Here is a 22,419-nt window from a genome sequence, read left to right as displayed (position 1 = left end):
TAATTGGCTTTCCTGAGTGGCGAAGGTATGACCAGGCCCATTTGTCAGGGTAACCGGGCCCGGTAAAGGACAAGGCCGTGTTTCATCTGTGACGCGAGTGAGCTGTAAAAGTTCACGTCTCGCAAAGGTCACGCCTGCCTGAACCCCCCCCCGAAAGTCAAGGTCTGGAGCTCATCAGCGTCCCGATCCGATTGGTCCACACACCCCGGCCTGTTTTGGAGGGGGGGGAGGAGGAGGGGGATGGTATGGGGGAGGAGAGGGGAGTCGATATAAACATGGGAACGCGTCTCCTTGCGATTATGGATTAATGAACCGTAGCAGGTCGGAGCGAAATGCCAGGGTTCGGCGTTCAGAGGACAGTGCGCCGCGTTAAGGCTGACCGATCGCTCGGTCCCCGTGATGACCTCGGGACGAAGGTTTCATGACGGGGAAGATGAGCTCTCCTGTGAGATGTATGGGCGGGGCTAGATGATTGACATGGGCCATTTGGCCCACGCGCGGTCGCGATTGGGCCGCGGCGGCTCCATCGATCTCATTTTGGAATTGCTCAGATTTCGAGGCCCTACTGAGGAACGGAACTGTTACGGTACGTCTTCATTGCAGAAATAACTGGATTCGGAAGAGAAATGGCGTGAATTGCGAACACGGTGTCTGTTTTGTTTGCAATTCAAAGATTCAAAAGGGTGGGGGGTGGAAGGGGGGGGTGGGGGAGAAGTTTGTGGGTGGGGGGGGCTGGGGGGAGTGAAGATTAGAATTTGTTTCGGTCATAAAAACATTTTTGGCAGTAAAAGGACAGGTCTGGTGGGAGTGTGGTAACAGCATATGGCTCTGGGCATCTGCCATTGATTGTGATCGGAAAACTTGCACACAGTGGACTGACCGCAGTGCTCCGGTCTCTACCGTTTTTATTCTGTTTACCGCCCACTTTTTTTCTTGCCAGTGAAATTCTATTTATCTAAAAATAGTAGCGGCCCTCCGGCCCTCCAGCGCTGTGGTTTGATGCATGTAGGTCGGCAGACTACCTCAGCGCTCACAGACACACACACTGACCTGGTTCCATCAGAGTCAGCCAGTCTGTTCCCCACACACATACACACATACACACACAGACACACACACACACACACACACAGACAGACATACACACACACACACACACACACACACACGTACACACACACGCACACACACGCACACACGCACACATACACACACAAACACGCACACGCACACATACATACACAGACAGACAGACAGACAGACACACACACACACACACACATACACACACAGACAGACAGACAGACAGACATACACACACACGCACACACACACACACACAGACACACACACACACGAACAAAAACACACACACACACACACACACACGCATCTTATTTAATTACCGCTGAATAACTGACTGCTTTGCTTAATTGGCCAGTGTCTCAGCGAGCCATAGCCGATTAGCACGTCCGTAACCCAAAACTTGCCCCCCGGGGCGAAGGGAAGAGCGACCTCGATGGTAGCGGTAATCCCACTGTGCTTCACGGCGTATAATATTCCAGACATTTAAAAAATAATAATAAATAAATGTTCAGTAAACCCCTGCATAACTGCCCTCCCTGTGTAAGGGATCTACTGACGGCCCCATTGAAATGGTGATGTAGAGTTCTAATCGAGGTTGGTGGACTTGTGACGTGCCTACTTACGCGAGAGCGGTACATCAGAGGCATGTCCACACTTGCGCACCTGGTGGGAGCTAAGACAACCAAACCTCCACCGACATACGCAAGTGATTTTTAGCTTTTCTATTTTTTTCTGAAGTTGAGAATCCCAATGTGCTTTATTTTCAAACGGTGCACTAATTCAGCTCCTAACTTGCACCGTGACTGTCTTCAATCCGTCGCCTTTTCATTGCGTTTCACGGAGGCTAATTCTGAAACGTTACGGGAGTGCCGCAGGGATCTGTACTGGGTCCTCTGCTGTTCTCCTTATACACCAGATCTCTTGGTTCAGTCATTAATTCACATGGTTTTTCCTATCATTGTTATGCAGATGACACACAACTCTTCTTTTCTTTCCCCCCCTCGGCCACACTGGTCAATGATAAGATCTCTTCCTGCCTGGCTGACATCTCCACCTGGATGGCCAGCCACCATCTGAAGGTCAACCTCAACAAAACTGAGCTGCTCTTCTTCCCGTACAAGACCTCCTTGCTTCGTGAACTCTCAATCACGGTTGATGGCACCACAGTGACTGCCTCTCACTCTGCCAAGAGCTTGGGGGTAGTCCTGGATGACCAACTGGACCTCAAGGAGCACATCAAGGCAACATCAAGGTCCTGCAGATTCCTCCTATACAACATCAGGAGGATTCGACCATACCTGACGACGCACTCCACCCAGCTGCTCGTCCAGGCTACGGTGACCTCTCGCCTTGATTACTGCAACTCTCTCCTTGCAAACCTGCCAGCTTGTGCCATACAGCCACTACAGATGATTCAAAATGCCGCTGCCCGGCTCATCTACAACCTCCCCAAATTCTCCCACGTCACTCCTCTGCTGCGATCACTTCACTGGCTACCGGTCGCTGCCAGGATCCGATTCAAAGCCCTGACCCTTGCCTACACTGCCGCCAACAAGACAGCCCCCATCTACTTGCAGGACATGACTCAATTCTATGTGCCTGCTCGACCACTCCGCTCTGCAGCAGCAGGGCGTCTTGTAACCCCTCCCACCCGCCCAAAGGGATCACAGAGCTTCTCCACCCTAGCTCCCCAGTGGTGGAACGAACTCCCCGTCCCTCTCCGAACCTCCCCCTCCCTATCCATCTTCCGCCGTGGCCTGAAGACTCATCTCTTCAGACTATACCTAGAATAACCACCACCATGCTGTGTATATATATATATTTTAAAAAAAAAAACCCTTTTTCCTGTCACTTGTTACATGTTGCCCCATCCCTGCACTTCTTGGTAAATTGTATTTGTCCTAATACTCTAGCTTAATCTTCTGCCTAGTTTGGCTTTGCAGATGTTAGACCAGGATAGTGTTCATTGTTCTCGGCTAGTAATAGCTGTACAAAATAAGTAACTGTACCTTACTGAACCCGTGTTCAGCAGTTGTCTACGATCATGAAAATGCACTTCTTGTATGTCGATTTGGATAAAAGCGTCTGCCAAATGAATGTAATGTAATGTAATGTAATGTAAAACGTTGCTGGTGGCTGTGCGCTAAATAAATACATTTATGTGGCATACGACCATTTGCTATCAGCAGTGTAATAAGTCATCCGTGTAAGAGCCTTTGCTTCACGATTAAAACACTAGCCCTGACCTTTTACCGTGGTGCACTTGGATAAACACTGAGTGCGTTGAGTTTCAAGGAAACCGAAACGGTTCAGGGAACAGCGCTGGGTGTCCCGTAAGTGTCTGAATTGTGTTTGTTTTCGGGTTTCGAACGTCGCCCGTGCGTTCCGAGGGTGTTTCCGAGAGCGGGAAGGTCACGCGGCGCCTGGCAACGGCTCTCCTGGGGGCATAGGCCTCATTTCGTTTCAGTTTCCATTTCCGATTTTCAGGTTTTCATTACGATGAAGTAAACCAATTAGCCTGTCTTTTTATTATTTGATATATTGGTGCCCATGGATGGATATATACATAGATACATGCACACATACACACTGTGTGTGTATCTGTCTGCCCTACTGGAAGCATCATTAGCAGGGTCTCCTCTCTCCCTGGTTATGAGATCAGATAAGCGTAACAGTGGTGCAGGCGTTTCTCCTTCAGAGATAATGATCATGGCTGCAGGTGTTTCGAGGGGGGAGGGGCGTGGAGGGGTGGGGGCGTTGGGGGTGTTGGGGAGAGGGGGGGGGCAGTGGGGGGGATGGGGGCCGTCTGTGTCCCGTTGGCTCGCAGACAAACCCAGCTGTAAGTGTTCACCAGCCTCCTTCATCATCATCATCACCACCACCACCTCCTGTTCTTCCTCCTCCTCCTCTGTCTCTGTAGCCTCTGTTGTGTCGCATTTGTGTGCCACTGAAGACAGTTCCCGGGTCCGGGAGTAGAGAGATCTAGGGTTTACCCGGCTCCTTTAAAGGACTTTAATGATGAAGTCTCACGTGCCTGTAGTATGCATACCTTTATAGCCCCCGTCCTGTAGAGAAAACACACACACACACACACATACTCACACACACACACACACGCATACATACTCACACACATACACACACACACACACACACACACACATACATACATACACACGCATACATACTCACACACATACACACATACACACACACACACACACACACATACATACATACATACACACACACACACGCACGCACAAACACACACACACAGACACACACACACACACACACACACTCACACAGACACACACACTCGCTTGAGAGCCGCCATTACTGATTGCAGACTAGTGACCTCAGTGACTCGACGGCGGTCACAGAGTCAGTACTTACCTGACAGCTGTCACACAGACAGACAGACATGAGTCAGGGAAACTTTTTTTTTCTCTCCAAATACTAGAATCTAGAAACCAGTATTAGATTTATTATCAGAGCATACCAAGGTGCTGTGCACCATTTGTTCTTTAATGAATATACGCCTGTTTAAGTTTATATTCTGTGTACTTGAGTATGTAGTATTCATAAATCAATGCCTTCATTTAAATTTGAAGAAATATTTTAAGGCACACACCGTAGGGTATGGGAACTGCAGTATGGTAACTATTTAAATTGGTAAATCATTCATTTTAAGTGCAAACCGCACATGAATAGAAAAACAAAAACAGCTGAATAAACTTTATTTAGCCTATTCTAAATAACTCGTGAGAACCACTTTACCACTACGCAAACCTGACTGTTTCTTTTTTTTTAAGTAAATGTAAATGATGCATATTGAAGTAAAATGTTATACGAGAGAGTGATGAATTTCACTTCTCTTCAGCTGTTCCCTTATTGATCGTCTGCAGGGCTTTGAGAGGCCCGTACTGCAGATGGCTAGTTCGGCTTGTAGCTGCGCGCACGCAGGGCTACCCCGTGCCCCTGGCGTCCAGCTGCCTCCCATTGTTCCCCAGGAGTGGGGGGGTCAACGCGTGCGGGGGTGGGGGGGGGGGGCTGGTGAAGACCCTCCGACATTGTCCGCTGGCCCCCCTGGGCCCCGCCCCCCTGTCCGACGGACAATTAACCGAATAAACGACATCACCTCCTGTTGACCGGGCTTTTGCCTGGGACGAGTGGGTCAGGGGGTACGCGGTGAGTCTGAGCGCGGTCGCTTCTAAAAACAGTGGCTGTCACTTCTGCACACTTTGTTAACCTGCCTGCGTGAGGCCGGGCCGCAGTGCAACCCTTTCTGGCACCACTGGGGCGTAAGTGACCTCTCTGTGATGAATCTTCGGGCCTAATTACATTCAGGCCCAGAAGAGCCATTTGTGATGATGTAAAGTGATTACTTCCAATTTTACTTTTCCCCGCGTTCCTCACTCATTGATCCCTCGCCACCGAAGACGTACGTGGTAATGATCTGGGTTTTGACAGCAGCGATCTGTCAATCCAGCGTTTGAAGTTGTCAACATTTTTTTTTGTTTTTTGTTTTTTTCTTGGGAAAAGCTACATTTTTTTTTTTCATCCGGTTCTGAAGCTCGGACGGACGTGTTCTCCATCTCTCTGTCCTGTGCGCTGGTTACACACGCAGAGCTGGCTGATAGCGGATTGGGAGCGCTGTACTCTCTCGGCCGTTAGCCTTAGCCGTTATCGTTTCAGCAGTTCCGGGGGGGGGTAGAGCCAGAGACTGCGGGGACGGCCTCGTCGCCTGGCAACCGTTGTGTGAGCGTGGTTAGGCCTGTTTACCGCGCGGCGCGCTCGTCCCCCGTGACTCCGGCCTCAGCTGCTGCCTCTGTCGCCCCGTCGCTGCGGAGCCACTCGGGTCAAAAACACCGGGGGGGGGGAGCTCAGACGGGGAGGGGGGCAGAGCTCAGGGGGGGAGCTGCAGTCGTTTTAAACAAGACTGAAGAGGGGAAGGGCGAGGTCTCTCACATCTCAGCCTCCCTGCACACACACATGTACACGCGCACACACACACACACCTACACGCACGCACACACACATGTACACGCGCACACACACACACACTCACACACACACACACACACACACACACACGCACGCACACACACATGTACACGCGCACACACACACACACTCACACACACACACACACACACACGCACGCACGCACACACACATGTACACGCGCACACACACACACACCTACACGCACGCACACACACATGTACACGCGCACACACACACACACTCACACACACACACACACACACACACACGCACGCACACACACATGTACACGCGCACACACACACACACTCACACACACACACACACACACACACGCACGCACGCACACACACGTACACGCGCACACACACACACACTCACACACTCACACACACATACACAAACACACACACACACACACACACACACACACACACAAACACGTGTGCTCACATACAGGTGTACACACGCCCACACACTCACACTCTACTCTCAGGAGGCTCTGGGCAGTGCAGACTAGTGCATGCAGGAAATCGCAGGCCAGGTTTGTTGTCTTCGGTGGTGCCTTGCAGGCGGGGGGAGGGGGCTTACTGCCATTTCCGATAATCCCGAGATCTCCTTTTGCTTTATGCCGCAGTTCGGCAACCAGTCCACCATCCGCGTATGTGGTTCTGTAAAGTACGCAAACCATGCTATACGATTGGTCGGCGTCTGTCCCACGGTCCAGTTCGGTCCATCGCAGGTGTCACACAGGTGTGTCGCGCGTAAGTGCATGATGGTCCATGAGAGACTGAAGCCTACAGAATGCGTTTATTTGGCATGCAGCTGTTTGCTGTTAGTGAAGTCACCAGTGTAATGGCCGATTACAAATTGGCAAGACCAAATTAAAGTTACATTTTTATTAGAGTTTAGGACAGATGTTGTTTATTGCACATTATTTTAAGGGCCTGTTTATACTGGTAGAAATGACGGGTTCATAACCTGATAGTGAGGTCATAGTGGAAATAGGCGATGTAGGTTCCATTGCATTGTCATTACTGGTGTAATTCGGAAGTATTCTGTGCACCAATGAGACGCTGCACCTGGGTTCTGGACCCGCCTGTCTCTCGTTCTCAGCCTCTTTCGGACCACCTGTGGTCCCTACGGCCCTGAGGACAGGCCTGGCCCAATCAGGAGGGCTCTACCGGGTCAGTTTGGGACAGGCGCAGAACTGGATCTGAGGTGGCGTTAGAGCAGAGCCTGGAGCTGTGCTCTCTGGGGGGGGCACGGGGGTGAGTCTCTCCCACACCCTCTCGCTGCCCGTAAACAGGGACGTGATGATCGATTACAGTTCCCCTCCCAAACCGGCTCGGGATCGGCGCTCTCCAGCCACACCGCACTCTACGCTACCCCGTGCCTCTCTGCCCGCTGCGAGGGGAAACGGGTCCCCAAAAAAGCGACGGCGTCTCCGAAATCCTGGAGCTCCGCGGCGGCGCGTGTCCCGATTGGTCGCGGGCGTCCTTTGCGCTCGGCCGCCTCGTTGTCTTTTCGGAGCTGGAGGCCAAGCGGGTGTCTGAAGCGGGGGCTTTGTCGTCGTTTTTTATTTCCTGCTAATGAGCGGAGGTTCTGAGAGCGTCTGATTAGCGTGGAAAAGCGAAACAATGGCGGCGGAACATCCAGTTTGTCCTCAGCGCTGGGTTGCGGGAGAGGAAGAGGACGCCGCGGTGCGTTTGAAAAGGCGGCTGCTCTTGTGCTCTCCTGTTTGTTTCCCTTTTCTCTCCGCTCCACAAGTTCTCCAAACAATCGGCTCTCTATTCCCCCTCCCCGCTCCCCCTCCCCTCTCCCTCTCCCTCTCTCTCTCATTCTCAGCCTGTTCCACTGTGGGTGAGCCCTGCTTTAAATTTTTAAACAGCGCAATTAGCATTGCACCTGATCCCACAGCTGAGAATGGACCATTGTACTTGAAGGGTTTGTGCCGGTCCGTTTTTTTTATTTCTCCCCTGTGCTTTTTTGACTCTTCTGGTCTCCCATAAGCTGGTCTCTGGTGGTCCAGCACATGAAATGCAGCATTCAGAAGCTGAGAGCGCTTTCATCACTTCCTGCTCTCAATATCCTAATGCCCTATGACATCATAATGCATAGAATACTGATAATAATAACATGTATCCAGTTCTCAGCGTGCTGTACTAGGGTCTGTGCTCTGTATAGTATAGAGCAGAGCCCTGTTAGACAAGAGTTCATACCCAGTATGGAAGCACATGAGAACACACACTGGCCTGGGGGAAAAAAAGGCCAGTAAAATAAATAAAGGCTGCATGAATGTTACACAAACTTTACAGAAAGTGTGTGTGTCTGAGGAGATATGGGTTTACTGAAACTTAAAGACCAGGAAAATATATATTTTTTTTTTAAAGAAGGATTTAAATGAGGGAGAGAGTGGAGATTCCTAACTGTTTGGGAAGAGTACTGTATTCCGTTATCGATGGGCAGTAAGAGTTATTGTAAGACCCCCTCAAACACACGCAAAGTCTGCTCTCCATTCCGATCATCGATCCTTCACTCTGGAGCCCTCTTTTTTGCTCGCGGTCACATCGCACGGTGTCAGCTGAACAGCCCCTGTTTACAGGCCGGGATGTCTGTGTCTGTCTGTCTGTCTGTCTGTCTGTCTGTGCGTGTGTGCGTGTGTCTGTTTGTCTGTGCGTGTGTGTGTGTGTGTGTGTGTGTGCACGTGTGTGTGTGTGTGTGTGTGTGTGTGTGTATGTGTGTGTGTGTGTGTGTGTGAGCTCTGAGCGGAGCGCTCGCATTGCGTCGTCTTCCACTGAACGCTCGGAATTCCTGAGCACCCACTTTTCAGCAATCTGCAGCTGACAAGAGAAGGGAAGAGCTGGCCTTTGTTTCCAATCCAGAGTGTGTGTGTGTTTGTGTGTGTGTGTGTGTGTGTGTGTGTGTGTGTGCATGTGCGTGCGTGTATGTGTGTGCGCGTGCGTGTTTGTGTGTGTGTATTTGTGCGCGTGCTTCTATATGCGTGTGTGTGCGAGAGGCAGTGTGGGCTGTTCACTCCCTTTGCAGTGTGCTGATGTAAAGATTCATTCATCTGCTCAGCACATCATGACAAAGCACCAGAGCGGCTGCTTGATTTCTGCTGCACAATACACAAAAAATAAATGGATACAGCTCTTAACATTTAGCCTGTGCCTTGAAAAGATTGCTTTCATTTTGCTTAATTTGACCTTAGTTTTGCCTTTCATGTACAGTCGGTAAATTCTCTACCTTTATCAGAACATTACAGTGTAAGAACTAAATAAAACCTTTCAGGTTTTCATATATTTCACAGGTTTGTTAATCAAGCAGAATGTATGACGACAGTTACTGCTATAATTACGCGCCCCCTATGGTATGTAGGGAGTGCGTAATAATGAGCATGTGAGGGGAAAAATGGCCCAGAACGTTTTGTCATTGTAACATTATTGCTATAATCCGGGATTCATTGAAAGGCAGACCCAAAACCACATTTAAACTAAATAGCGTAAAGACGGCCGATGTGTGTCTGCTCCTGTGCCCTCAGACGTTGACGTGTCTCCAGGGCAACAAAATCAGCTTAGCTCTGTCGTCTCGTCAGTTTACTGGGCACCGTTTATTCTATTTGTTTTAACCCTTTAAGGCGTGAGATCAAAAATACTCTGTCATTAGAATGTCCTTAACTGAGCATTCTAATGCTGATGTCACAATCACTACTGCTAGTGGAGAGCAATGGAGTTCTAGAACACCGACTTAGAATGTTAAAGAAAAAAAAAAAGAAACATTCCCAAAAAAAAACATACACTGGAAGGTGTTAAAGGCAAGATGTTACACTAACTTGAAAACTGAATTGAAAAGCCAGAAGTAATGCAAAAGACCTTTTTTTCTGGACAGATAAGCACTGTACTGTCTTAAGATTTCAGCGGAACCTGAGCCGGTCGTCTGCTGCTCCAGGATTCTCTCGGAGGATTCCAGAAGCTCGGGCCATGGAAACGTAGCCGCTTTTGTTCTTTCGCAATCTGCGGACAGAGAAAACAGACTTCCCTTTCACGCAGAGGTTTTCTGTTTAGCATCTGCCAACAACTGAGCCCACAGTCTGGATTTCGGGATCAAGAATGCAAAATGGTTGTGCTGCAATTAGGGATGCCTTGTTTGTCGAGCACACAGTTCTCGAGAGGAGTAACGGGGGAACTGCCAAATGCACTGCAGTGTAGATACACCGTTTTTTGAATTAGCGGGGCACAAAGGTTTATTTTATGTATTTGGAGGGTGCCTTTAATTCCAGTGAGCATGAAAACCTGGCTTGCTTCCTTTGTTCTGATCCTTAATGTTAAACAATTGCCATTGTAGTACCTTCATCGCAGAGAACGGTGCCATCGTCATGGCAAAGCAATTTCGTTGCCATGACAAATTTAATTGACAGACGTTTTCCACCTTCACGTTGCAGATTAAGGATCATGCGATACAATGCACTCTCCACAGTCCTTGACACTCTCTTGATGAAATGTGAAGTAATTCAAACAAAATATTGTTTTCAAATATTTTTTTCTTTACTGTTTGTGTGTGTGTGTGTGTGTGTATGGGTGGGGGGGGGGGTGTGATGCTTTATTACTTTTGTACCTTATCACATTTGTGCTCTCCATTATGTGTTTTGACCATACAGCGAATGTCAATGTGAATGTCCTGTCCTGTCTGTGTGAATCTTCATCAGACCCCAATGAAACTTGTACTGACAAACTTCCTTTTCCAGTGGCTTCCCACTGCACCACATAATGCTGACAGCGGCTTTTGTGCTCTTTGTGCTGAGCTCAATAAAACAATGACGTTAGCCTGGACGGTTCCTGCATATGGCAACCATGCAGACATCGACTGCTTTTTCTGGCTGTGTGCGCCAGTCACACTGTTTTATGTGGAACTTGCAGCCTCGTAGGAACTTTGTGATTTGTACTTGTAATTAGTCTTTTAATTTAGGGGTGAAGTGTGTGTGTGGGGTGGAGGGGGAGGGTTTGTCCTCTTTAAAGTCGCAGCGGTGTCCCAAAGTTGAATGGAAAAAATTATTAATAAGGTGGTCAATCAGCTGTTGAATACATATCCCAATTGCAGTTGGGTAGTGGTGTTTTCTTGACTGCGTATTATGAAGGGAAACACTTGGCAAGCGTTTTTAATACAGTTAGCCATATGTGATGTTTTATTCTTTTTGTTGACCTTTAGATATTTCCGCCTTCTTTCCCATAAATCCGACATGTTGTTCATCCATTAGAATTGGGCATTGACCTTCTTTAACCCTTTGTTGGGTTGGTTTTTTGGAATTTAAAAAAAATTTATTTATAAAGTGTCAGTGTTCTAGAACTCCATTGCTTTCAATTAACATTCGTGATTATTCCATTGGTATTAGAATGTTAAGGTTAAGAACATTCTAATAATCGCATGCTGTATTTGTGATCTTACACCTTAAGGGGTTAGCTAATACGCTTATTGGCATTTCCCTCTCCATATTGCGGGGAATTGAATTGATTGGTATGGCATGGATTTGGGAGGGCTTGGTGAAATGATCCGGTTTGTCAGCCAGGGTAATTACGCGATTGGGTTTTTTTTGGGGAAACCTCTCTATTTACACATTCAGCCGGAATATAATGAATCATCGGGGGCCTTGGGCCTCCTGCAGTGCTAATTTCACGTGGTTAAAGGGAACACGCGGTTGCCCTGGGTCGGCTCGGGTTGCAATTAGCATTCAGCTCTCCGCCCCGGGGACGGTGTGTTGTGTCAAAACCAGCCGAGCCCAGTTTTCCAGCTTTCCGGAGTTCCGAAGTGCGCGGTCACATATTTTCTCACCTCGGGAAACCCTTTCCTAGGATCGTGCTGTTCTAACAGGTCCGCCCGGTCCGAGCCTTTAGAAACGACGCTTCGCTTCTGATCGCCGGGTTTGAGCGGCGTGCTAACTGAGCAGCGCCGTCCAAGCGTAGCCCAAATTCCCGTCCGCGATCTCCATAATCAATGCTATCGTGCGGGCTTCGGGTAATTGTATGCGGCGGAATTAGCGTGGCGCTAACGTGCTATCGACTGGATCGCGCGCCCGATTGACGGGGCCTGACTGTAATGAGATGCGGGTGGGGGGGGGGGGGAGGCGAGGTTCAGACACCGAATGCCCAGAGGGTGCCGGTGATGCAGAACCTTAAAAATCCCTACAGCAGTAGAGCTGTCTATGTGGTCCTCCACGTCCACTCTGTGGGACAGAGGGGAACGTTGTGCATGGGTGACTGCTTTGTGTGCGTGAGTGTGTGTGAGTGTGTGTGCGTGTGTGTGCGCATGTTTGTGTGTGTGTGCATGTCTGTGTGTGCATACAAGCGTGTGTTTCAGTCCCTGTGTGTGCATGCGCCTGGCTGTTTGTGTGTGTTTTTGTGCATGTGCCCGTGCGCCTGTTCATGTGGGAGGATGAGAGAAAAGGGGGTAGGGTGTTTGCCCTGGAGGCCATTCATAATTCATGAGGTGGGCGGGGCCAAGGCAGGGGGCCGTGACAGACTCAGTGCCTGTGTGTGTGTGTGTGTGTGCTGAGACAGAAGGTGGACAGAGCGCGCGCGCGCGCGTGTGTGTGTGTGAGAGAGAGAGAGAGAGAGAGAGAGAGAGTGAGTGTGAGAGAGGGAGAGAGGGCAGCGGAGACGAGGGTCCTGCTGTTCATTTGCTACCGTAGATTAGGAGTAACAGTCTTTCTCACACTTGCTTCTGAAGACAGAATTAACCGTGGGGCACAGTGTCTTCGCTGTACAATAAAACATTTGGATTTTTTTCTCTTTTTTTTTTTTTCCTTCGTACAAGCTGGGCAGTGAATCAAGGTGCCTTATCCCACGCATTGGAAGAGAGACTGTCTGTTTGTAAATGGAGATGGGTCGGCAGCAGGGGCAATTGAATTTCACCTGAAAAAAAAAGAAAAAAGAGGACTTCACACAGGAGGAGAGGTAATGTGTTTTTTTTTTTTTTTTTCTTGTATCGTGTTGTTGTTACGCTGTTGTGTCTGTTGCCCGAGAGAGAGAGAGAGAAAAGGCTTTTGTTATTGGACGCTGTCTGAGTCTGGGACTGACGTTTTTCTCCTCACTGGCGGTTTCCTCCGCGCGAGAGGACGCGACCCGACGTTTCGTTTGCGTTGAGTCTTACCGCTTCGGACATCAACGCTCAGCTGGACGATCCTCGGGTCTGCCTGTGGGGACGTTGTGTGTCATCTAATGAGACTGCGCAGACATCTGCCAGGGGCACACGCAAGTCAGTGATGTCTTCGGTCAGAGCAGTAGAAACTGCGTTTTTGTCCACGTTTGCGACGTCTGCCAGCACGCATGCAAAGTTGCGATGTCTCTTGATTTCAGTGCCCTTGATTATATTTCAGGTTGAGTTTGTCTTGGTCTTTTTGAAATGCTGATGGATTTGTCTTGCCTGTTTGAGCAGAATCGGTTCCTTACAGTGCATACACCTGCTTTTACTAGTTGAAGCTGTTATTATGCTATTAAATTTGGAACTTTCAGTTGTAGAAGAAAGAATGAATTTTAAGTCTGTGAGTGTTTTTTTTTAATGGTTTAAAATACATCTTGAGGTTCGTTTTAGGTGAGGCCAACCCAGTGCCCCCCTCAGCTTTCTGAAAAATCACACAGATACTCACACTCACATTGATGAGTGACGGGTCCTTTTGTCCAGGCTGAGAACTGGAATTGATCCCCGTTGGATGGGCAGTGTTAACACGTTGTGCTGCAGTCTTTATCTGCTCATGTTTCGGTTTCTTTTCTCCCCTGTAAGTGTGTAAAATCCCGTTTATCGAGGCCCTTTTGTCATTGCCCCCCTCACCCCCCCCCCCACGTTCAGCCCTCTGTCAGACAGGCACAGTCTCTTTGTGTGATGGACACTGTCAGTCTGAATGGTCAGAGACACACACGCACAGTGACGCTGTCACACACACACACACGCACACACACACACTCTCTCTCTCTCACTCTCTCTCACACACACACACACACACACACACTGTCTCACACACACAGACACACACGCAGACACACACTCTCTCACACGCACACACACACACACACACACACTCTCACTCTCTCTCACACACACACACACTGTCTCACACACAGAGACACACACGCAGACGCACGCACACACACACACACAGTGTCTCACACACACCCACAGACACACACACACACACACAAAACTGTCTCACGCACACACACACACACACACACACAGATGCTGTCACGCACACACACACTGTCTCATGCACACACACACAGACACACAAGCTGTCTCACACACACACACGCGCACAGACACACACACACACACACACACACAAAACTCTCTCACACACACACTCACAGATGCTGTCACACACACACTGTCTCATGCACACACAGACACTCACTTACACACACTGTCTCTCACACACACACACACACACACACACTCTCTCACGCAGGTCTCTTAAGAGCAGGGTCGGGTTACGGTTTGGCTCGTGTCACGCAGGAGCAGCAGGTCTCTCTTCCTCCGGAGAGGTGAGCGCTGCTGAAGATGACTCGGGTTCAGGGCGAGCTCTCTCCGCGCGCCAGGTGGTCAGCGCGGGTTTTAAACGCCGCGGGTAACGGGGGCGGGAAGGTTCCCGCCGAATGCGAGCGAGGGCGCCAGATGCGCCCGTGCGCTCCCGGGGGAAACGACACCGGCGGCTGGCCTTCACCGTACCGCCACGCCGCGTCCCTGCGAGACCGGGGACCGGGATCGGTGGCGCCGGATCTCCCGTTTGGTTTATACATGTGTGCCCCTGTCATCAGTCCTCCTCTCAACAGGTCCGTTACGTTAGCGGTTCAGTGAAACACCTGTGAGCGTTTCAGCTGGTAGCGACTAGATGTTCCTTTAAAAAAAAAAAATAATAATAATCCATTGTGTTTAAGAAACATTTTCCTCTCAAATAGATAACTACATAAATTAAAATGACCAATAAAACATTGAGTTTAAAATGGCCCAGTGCACTGACAGTTAGCATACCAGTGCAGGAAAAAAATATATATATTAGATATATCTAGTAACATTGCAGTGTTGCTTTTTAATCACATTATACAGTATTACCTTTGTTATACAAACCGATGGGAGCAGGATGGTAGATGTCAGTCAAGTGGCCGCATGGTAGGGGGTATAAAGAGCTTTGTGCAGAAACGGGGAGCGTTTTAATGGACTCTTCACACACACTGGGGTAAAGGCAAGAGTGTATTTCTGAGCAAAGACTTGAGCTGAAGCCTTCACCCCCCCTCGAGGCGGATTTCACAATGCTCTGGCCATCTCCATTTTTGAAAAAGAGAGATACTGGCCACCGTTGGTTCTCAGAAAATCTGGACAGCTGCCAGCGGTGGTATGGCTGGTGTAATAGTTCCTCACAGAAATCGTGGCAAAATCCTTCTTGGGTTAATTAATTGACAATTAATTAATGCTTCCTTCATCCATTTGTCAGATGTTCATTTTTGTGTGTGTGTGTGTGTGACTGTGTGTGTGTGTGTGTGTGAGATCATGCTTGTGCATATGTGTGTGTATGTGTGGGATTGTGTCTGTGTGGGTGTGCATCTATGTATCTATGTCTGTGTGTGTATGTGTGACATCACGCTTGTGCGTATATGTGTGTGTGTGTGTGTGTGCCTGTGTGTGCCCCCCCCACCCCTTCCCCCCGCACGCACGCATGTAAGCATGTGTGTGGTTAATTAATATAACCACTGCGGAGATTAGAGATGAGTGTGGCTGAGGCCATTATATCAGAGAGCATCACTCAGGGCTTTCAGCGAACGCTCGTCCTCCATCTGGCTCCAATCCGCCCCGTTCCCACTGAAACGCCTCAGCTGCCGTCCTCCCGCGCGTCCGACGACCCTCCCCATCGCCCAATCACGGCGCCCCGAAGCTCCGCGCGTTACCGCGGTTACGGCTGCAGAGCGCTCCGGAGCGTTAGCAGTGAGCATTCCGTATTCCACTGCTTTTCTCGTTCCTGTAAAACGTGACGCACACGCGTGATAAATATGCTGCAGTGGTTATTAACTAGTTTCTCTGGCTGATTTTTTAAAATATATATGGACTTTTTTTAAGCCTCGAGTGACAGAACAGGGGGATCGTGGTGGAGTGGTGGACATGCTTCCATCGTGTAATGTTAATCTCTTCAAGTGTGTAAACATCCGCTAAGCATTATTGCACTGGAACATGATTCATTATGTGCAGTACTGACATTCATTTTATTTATTTATATTTACATTGAGACGGAAAATATGTTCATAAGTAATGTGGAATTTCCGGCATTGTACTGCGTGGGTGTGAATGTACAGAACATTAAGTTGCGTTTAGTAGCCTATAGCCACTCGGGATGGCAGCTGAGAAGCACAGATGTTTTTGAAAAGGATACTCTTGTCCGGATTATGTTCTGTTTGCTCAAAGCTTTGGTGACTTTGCAGGCCAGCATATCAAAGCAGTACTGTCTGATTGAATGGAAGGTGTGTGTGTGTGTGTGTCTCTGTGTCTGTGTGTTTGTGTGCGTATGTCTGTATGCCTGTGTGTGTGTGTGTGTGTGTGTGTGTGTCTGTATGTGTGTGCCTGTGTGTGTGTGCAGGCCAGCATATCAAAGCAGTACTGTCTGATTGAATGGAAGGTGTGTGTGTGTGCATGTGTCTGTGTGTCTGTGTGTTTGTGTGCATGTGTCTGTGTGTTTGTGTGCATTTGTCTGTGTGTGTGTTTGTGTGTGTCTGTGTGTGCGTGTCTGTGTGTTTGTGTGTATGTGTCTGTGACTGCGTGCATGTCTGTGTGTGCGTGCCTGTGTCTGTCTGTCTGCTTGTCTGTGCATGTGCCTGTGCATAGGGGAGGGCTTGATAATCTTGATTTGATAGTCTGCCGCTATCAAATTCAGAATTATTTAAATATATATTTCCCATCATGCATCTGTAGACCATGTCTATGTAGATGGTAAGTGGGATGTGACAGTCTCTCAGTGGAAACCCCTGGCCCCCTCCCCCCCCACCCCTGAAATCCTGCATAAAGAGATTTTTGCTCTTTGTCACTGAAGCATGCGCTAACGTGCTAACGTGCGGACAGCGGCTGGGCCTTTATGTTGGAGGCACACGTTGAGCGTATTTGTGTGAAGCGGTCCCCAGGTAGCTTCACTCTGCTTTCTAATGTCATTCATACTTGCTGTCAGATAGGCCTGCTTAAATGGCATCATGAAGCGTGGGGTTTAAGATAACGGATTGGGCGGGGTTTGGGTTCCAGCGTGAGGCTGGAGGTCTGAGAACAGGAATATAAAATAAATACAGAAATATTTACTAAAGGAGTAGAGGGTGTAAATTAGCCTCCTAAGAAACCATTCATACATTTCAGTTATGAACGCTCACGCCACCCTTGACCCTGAACTGGACTGTTTTAGGTCCATGTGAACAATGGTCAAACTTGACCAGCGTCTCGTAGCGTGTAGCGTGGGGGGGGGGGGTCCCCGATCTTATCCGAAAAGGGCCGGTCTGGGTGCAGGTTTCAGTGTTTTTCGCCCAGCGCTGAGCTGCCTGACTCTACTAATCAAGGTCTTGACTGAAGACTCGGATTTGTTAATTATTTGAATCGGGTGTCGTGGCGCTGGACTAAAACCTACACTTTTCGTAGGCCCTTTTTGGATAAGACCCCCTGAACCCTGGGGGACCCCTGACCTAGGGAGAGCCAGCGTGGGACAGGTCTTGCTTCCTCATTAGCGATTAGCGGCAGATGTCCATCAATATTCAACAGGTGAAGGTCGGAGGGGTGTCCCAGCCGACGGTTGAAACGGGAGTCTGGGCGTCGCTCGCCGAGGGCGTGGAAAACCGGCGTGGGCCCCGCTCGGGACCGTGAGCTCGCCGCGGGCTGGGCTCATTCGCCAGAATAAGAGGCGCGGCGTACGCGCCCCATAGGCGAATCCGCACTCGTCCGTCTGCTTTGTCCGGTGTTTCAGAATGGCGTGCGGGCGGGCGGGCTACGGAAAGGCCCGGCCCGGCCCGGCCGCAGTCCGAGCCTGAGCCTCGCCGCTGAAATCCGGCTCAGGCAGACGGCGAGCGAGGCGTCGGAAACACAGGCCCCGCTGCCCCGAGAGACTCGCCCCCTGCGGCGTTCCGAGACGGGAAGCGGAATCGTCCCGGAATGCCGGGAATGTCAGAGCCCTCGGCGGCCTTCCCGGTCTGCCGCTCCGGAGCCTTTTTTTTACCTTCTGGGCTTCCGTAGTCTACGGGGACCTGGGTTCTGCTTACAGTGTTATTCCTCTGCATTTTTTTTTTTAGTGTTCGGTGTTTGGCAGTGGTGCAGGTTTTTTAGGCAGCACATTTTATATTAGAGAGTCTTTGTTTGCCGTTCTTCCTGGTAAGCAGTTTGCACTGTGACCTCACAGTGAGGACATAAAGGCGGTACTCTGGTATTAGGAAGGTAGAAAGACACACCCATTTTCTTCAGGAATTTTACCAAGTGTCCTTCTACCTTTCTGTTTTCAAATTCCAACAATGACCCAATTTATTTAGCAGTACATTCTGAGACAAATTGTGCATATATATAATTATTTTTTTTTTAATTAAATAAATAATTTACTTATGGCCAGTTTCAAACATTTCAGTGTTTTGGTGTTTGGATGTACTTATAAAAGATTACCCAGCATGCCCAGCTCGTGCTGGAGACCCGGGGCGGTTGGGAGCATGTCTGGCTGTATTTAATTTACTTATGGCCAGTTTCAAACATTTCAATGTTTTGGTGTTTGGATGTATTTATAAAAGATTACCCAGCATGCCTAGCTCATGCGTAGGGCGGTTGGGAGCATGTCTGGCTGCACACAGCGCAGTGACGGTGGGAGAGGGGGCCGTTTCTTTGGGCCCTGCAGCTTGCGTCTGTAATGACTCACGGTCCAGTGCCCCGCGGCTCGGTCGGTTACCCACGGTCCAGTGCACCGTTAGAAATAACAACCCGGGCCTCGGATGTGAGGAAAAGAGGAAAAGAGGGGTCCATCGACGGTACAGGCCTACGCTGCAGGACCTCGTGCTGTGGGGTGCGTGCCAGACCCTCCCCAACCCACCCCCCCCCCCCCCCCCCACCACCAACCCCCCACCAGGCATCTTTAACTCCCTTTTCCTGCAAGTGAGAGAAACGGCTGACCCGTCTTCATTTCTCCCATTATCCACAGCGCATGTTTGCTGTATTGCTGTATCCTTGTAGTAGTAGCCTATATTTATTAATATGACTTTGTGTTTCACAGGAGTCCATTGAGACCGGGTCTCTCTTGGCTAGCTTACAAAAATGTTCTGTGTGTTGCCAGCTATTCAAGAACAAGATTTACATCTTACAAGGTTCTTTTTTTTGTTGAGAGGTAACTAGGTGTGACTGTGTCTTTATCGACTTCTTTCATAGCAGGCAGTGAAATGTAATGATGCATGTTGATGTAGCTAGCTGACTAGCCAATTGCATAGCTTTCGACCTTTGCTAATCTCACATGTAACTGGAAGGACTGACGAGTGGCAGATCTCTTAATTTGCTTGAATGGATCTTTGGGGTCTGGTATGACTGTGGCAATTCAAAATAAAATGCAAACGGCTATCCTAAAAGGTTCAGGGCTGACCAGACGCAGGACAAAGCCAGTAGAATTTATCCAGTGAAATGCCGCCATTGATTTTTGTTTTTTTTTGTTAAGTAGATAGATAATAGGGATGGATAATGCCATGGATGCATATTGAAGCAAGTGTTTGGCATGTAACAGGTCATTTTGTCCATGGCAAATATAAGTGCATCCATCGCGAATATGTAAGATATGACCATTAGAGTACCACCATTGTTTTAAAGTGTTATATTATCTTTATTATTTATCCGTGGAGTTGATTATCTTGCCTATAATACCAGATGTGCTGTAATGGGTTTTCTTTATGACATCCGCTAATATTATTTCTCCGATCGGGGTGGGTGAAGAGTGATGCTTTCCCCATGGCTGCTTCAGGCACTCAATCCGCTCCGATTTCTCTGAAAATGACCGTCTCTGCGCGTCTTATTTTAGAGAGGGGGGGGGGGGCACTTATCTCTGTGACAAATCCAAGACCGTCTGGGCTCATCGTTTCGCTTGTCTCTTAATCGCTGTTCATTTACTGACAGCGTGCGTTTGGAGGAATCACAAAGAGCAACGCCCAGCTGCCTAAATTAGCTTTAGGGGCGTTTCCTGTAGCTGTGATTGTGCCCGCTGATGGATTTCTGAAGCTTTAATTAATGGATTTGTCACCAACTGAATACCCCCCCCAAAAAACCCCTACCCCTCCCCACACCCCCTTTATGTTCTCTGTCAAGCGGGAGTCCCTGGGGAAGCCTGTTCTCACCTCTCGCTCCCTCCACCAATCGCCGCGTGCGTTCACACCGAACACCTCCAGCATCCCACGAGGCCGCTTGCTGAGATCTTGCCAGGAGACGTGGAATGTCTTTAATCACCACGGTAACCCCGGGCAGATGGGCTGGCGCAGGCAAATTAGGCCCGGCGGCCATCGCCGTGGCCCGGCCGCGACTGCGATGGCTACGCGCGTTACCCTTTTGTTCGATGATTTGGCTCGGCGCAGCGCGCTGCTAAGCCTCCGCGATAAATCGCTGATATAAACTGGTGTCCGTCTGTTTTTACCATCCGGAGTCATTGGCATCTATAAGCGAGGCCCGGGTTTTGTGGAGAAAGCAGACCTGCATCCCCAAATGGGCCTCGTTGTTTTTTGTTGGGTCGATACTCCAAATAGAGATCAGATATTGATCTTATTAAAAATTTATGACTTGACCTATTGTTGACCTCAGCTCCTCATTTGATGGGTACGTATTTATTGGAAGCCGGTATTTTACGAGAGCATGAATGTTTTAGATTTAATGGCGTGTGTGTAGGGTAAAGGAAAGATGATTGAACTCTATAAAATATGAAAGCTTGCCTTACGTTTATGTCAGATAGCCTACACTGCAGCGTCAGAGCCTTGAGAAGCACTCCAGCCTGACCGTGTGCCCCGCTGTGTGTGCGTGCGTGCGTGCGTGCGTGCGTGCGTGCGTGCGTGCGTGCGTGCGTGCGTGCGTGCGTGCGTGCGTGTTGCGTTTCTATCCCTAGGTTGAACCCCTTTAAGCACAGGATGCACCCGAGCCATGTGTGAGTCATTAGCGTTTTGTTGTTTTGTTTTAGCCCTCCTGGGGGACGCAGGTTTCTGCTTTTGTCTCCTCGTCCGCGGGCCCGCCTCAGAGGCAGTTCGGTCTGAACAGCGCCCCCCCTCGCACGCAGGATCTCTTTGTACTGACACACACCCCCCCCCCCAAACCCCCCATCCCCCCCCCCTCCCCCCCAACCCCACACCTCACACCCACTGAGCCCTCCTTACTCCTCCCCCTTTTGTGATGCTGTTGCTAGGGAACCCTGCGAAGGAAGTGCGTTCCCATTGGACGAGGCCGAAACCTTCGGGGTGAAGGGGTCCACATGAAAGTGAGCTGCAGGTGTGGAAATGATTGCCTTCACAGCAGAGAGGACGAGAAAGAGAGAGAGAGAGAGAGAGAGAGAGAGAGAGAGAGAGGCGGAGAGAGAGTGAGGCGTAGGTGGACAGACAGAGCGCATGAATCACACCTTAATTTGTGTGTTTAATGCCTGCCTGTGTTGGGTCTGTGGAACGTGCGGTTTTCAGCTCTGCATTAATTTTGATTGTGGACCTTTTTACGCACAGCTTAGCTTGTCCAAGCCCTTCGGTTAGCTGGTAAAATGTGTGATTTATCCTGTTCATTAGTCTCAGTCCTGCAGTGTCTTCCTGGACCTCTGCAGGAGAATAATCCATAGCTCACTGATCTGTGAGATCATCACATTTGTTCAATAGTAAGTGAATGGGAGCCTTTAGCACGACACTCACACGTTCAGTTCACTTTATTAAACTCAGGGAAAGCGTTTGGGTGCACGTACAACAGCAGGCACGTGTTCAGTAGGTGTTTTCAGTAGGTTAATTAGTAAATTCAGGGGTAATTCCATGCACTTGTTGTTTGAGGAAGCAGTGCACGCTGGGACACGCTGTGCGATGCGGAGGGGATTGGTGTTTGTTTGCGGAGTCATGCTCGCGGACGCCTTGTGTGCCCGTGCGGGGGTGGGGGGGGCGGGGGGGAGGGGGGGGGGAGACAGGCTGCTGCAGGAGGCTCTGACTCACTGCGTGCTCACCCCAGGGGGCGGGGGGGGGGGGGTGCAGCAGAGCTGAGGTGATGGTGGGGGGGTCGTGCGTTTGCAGCAGGGCAGAAGGAGGGAGAGCTGAGGAGACTGAGCGCACTGACCGTGATATCGGAGGAAGT

General features: G+C 49.6%; 1 protein-coding gene across 4 annotated transcripts in view; it reads left to right on the top strand.

Moving 5' to 3' along the window:
• The window catches only part of nfasca (neurofascin homolog (chicken) a), a 98,461-nt gene that overhangs the window by 14,444 nt on the left and 61,598 nt on the right, over nt 1-22,419 (top strand). For 2 of the 4 annotated variants that reach the window (XM_035387896.1, XM_035387914.1), the window contains exon 2: nt 12,910-13,049. The exons of 1 other annotated variant lie outside the window; for it this stretch is intronic. The gene's annotated coding sequence lies outside the window, so the exon portion shown is untranslated. Of the gene's footprint in view, nt 1-12,713; nt 13,050-22,419 lie in introns of those variants that run through there. One more of the 4 variants, XM_035387895.1, reaches the window with a different exon arrangement.

This window comes from Anguilla anguilla, chromosome 13 (assembly GCF_013347855.1).
Source record: "Anguilla anguilla isolate fAngAng1 chromosome 13, fAngAng1.pri, whole genome shotgun sequence".
Lineage (NCBI taxonomy): Eukaryota > Metazoa > Chordata > Actinopteri > Anguilliformes > Anguillidae > Anguilla > Anguilla anguilla.
This window is presented reverse-complemented; position numbering and strand designations above follow the sequence as displayed.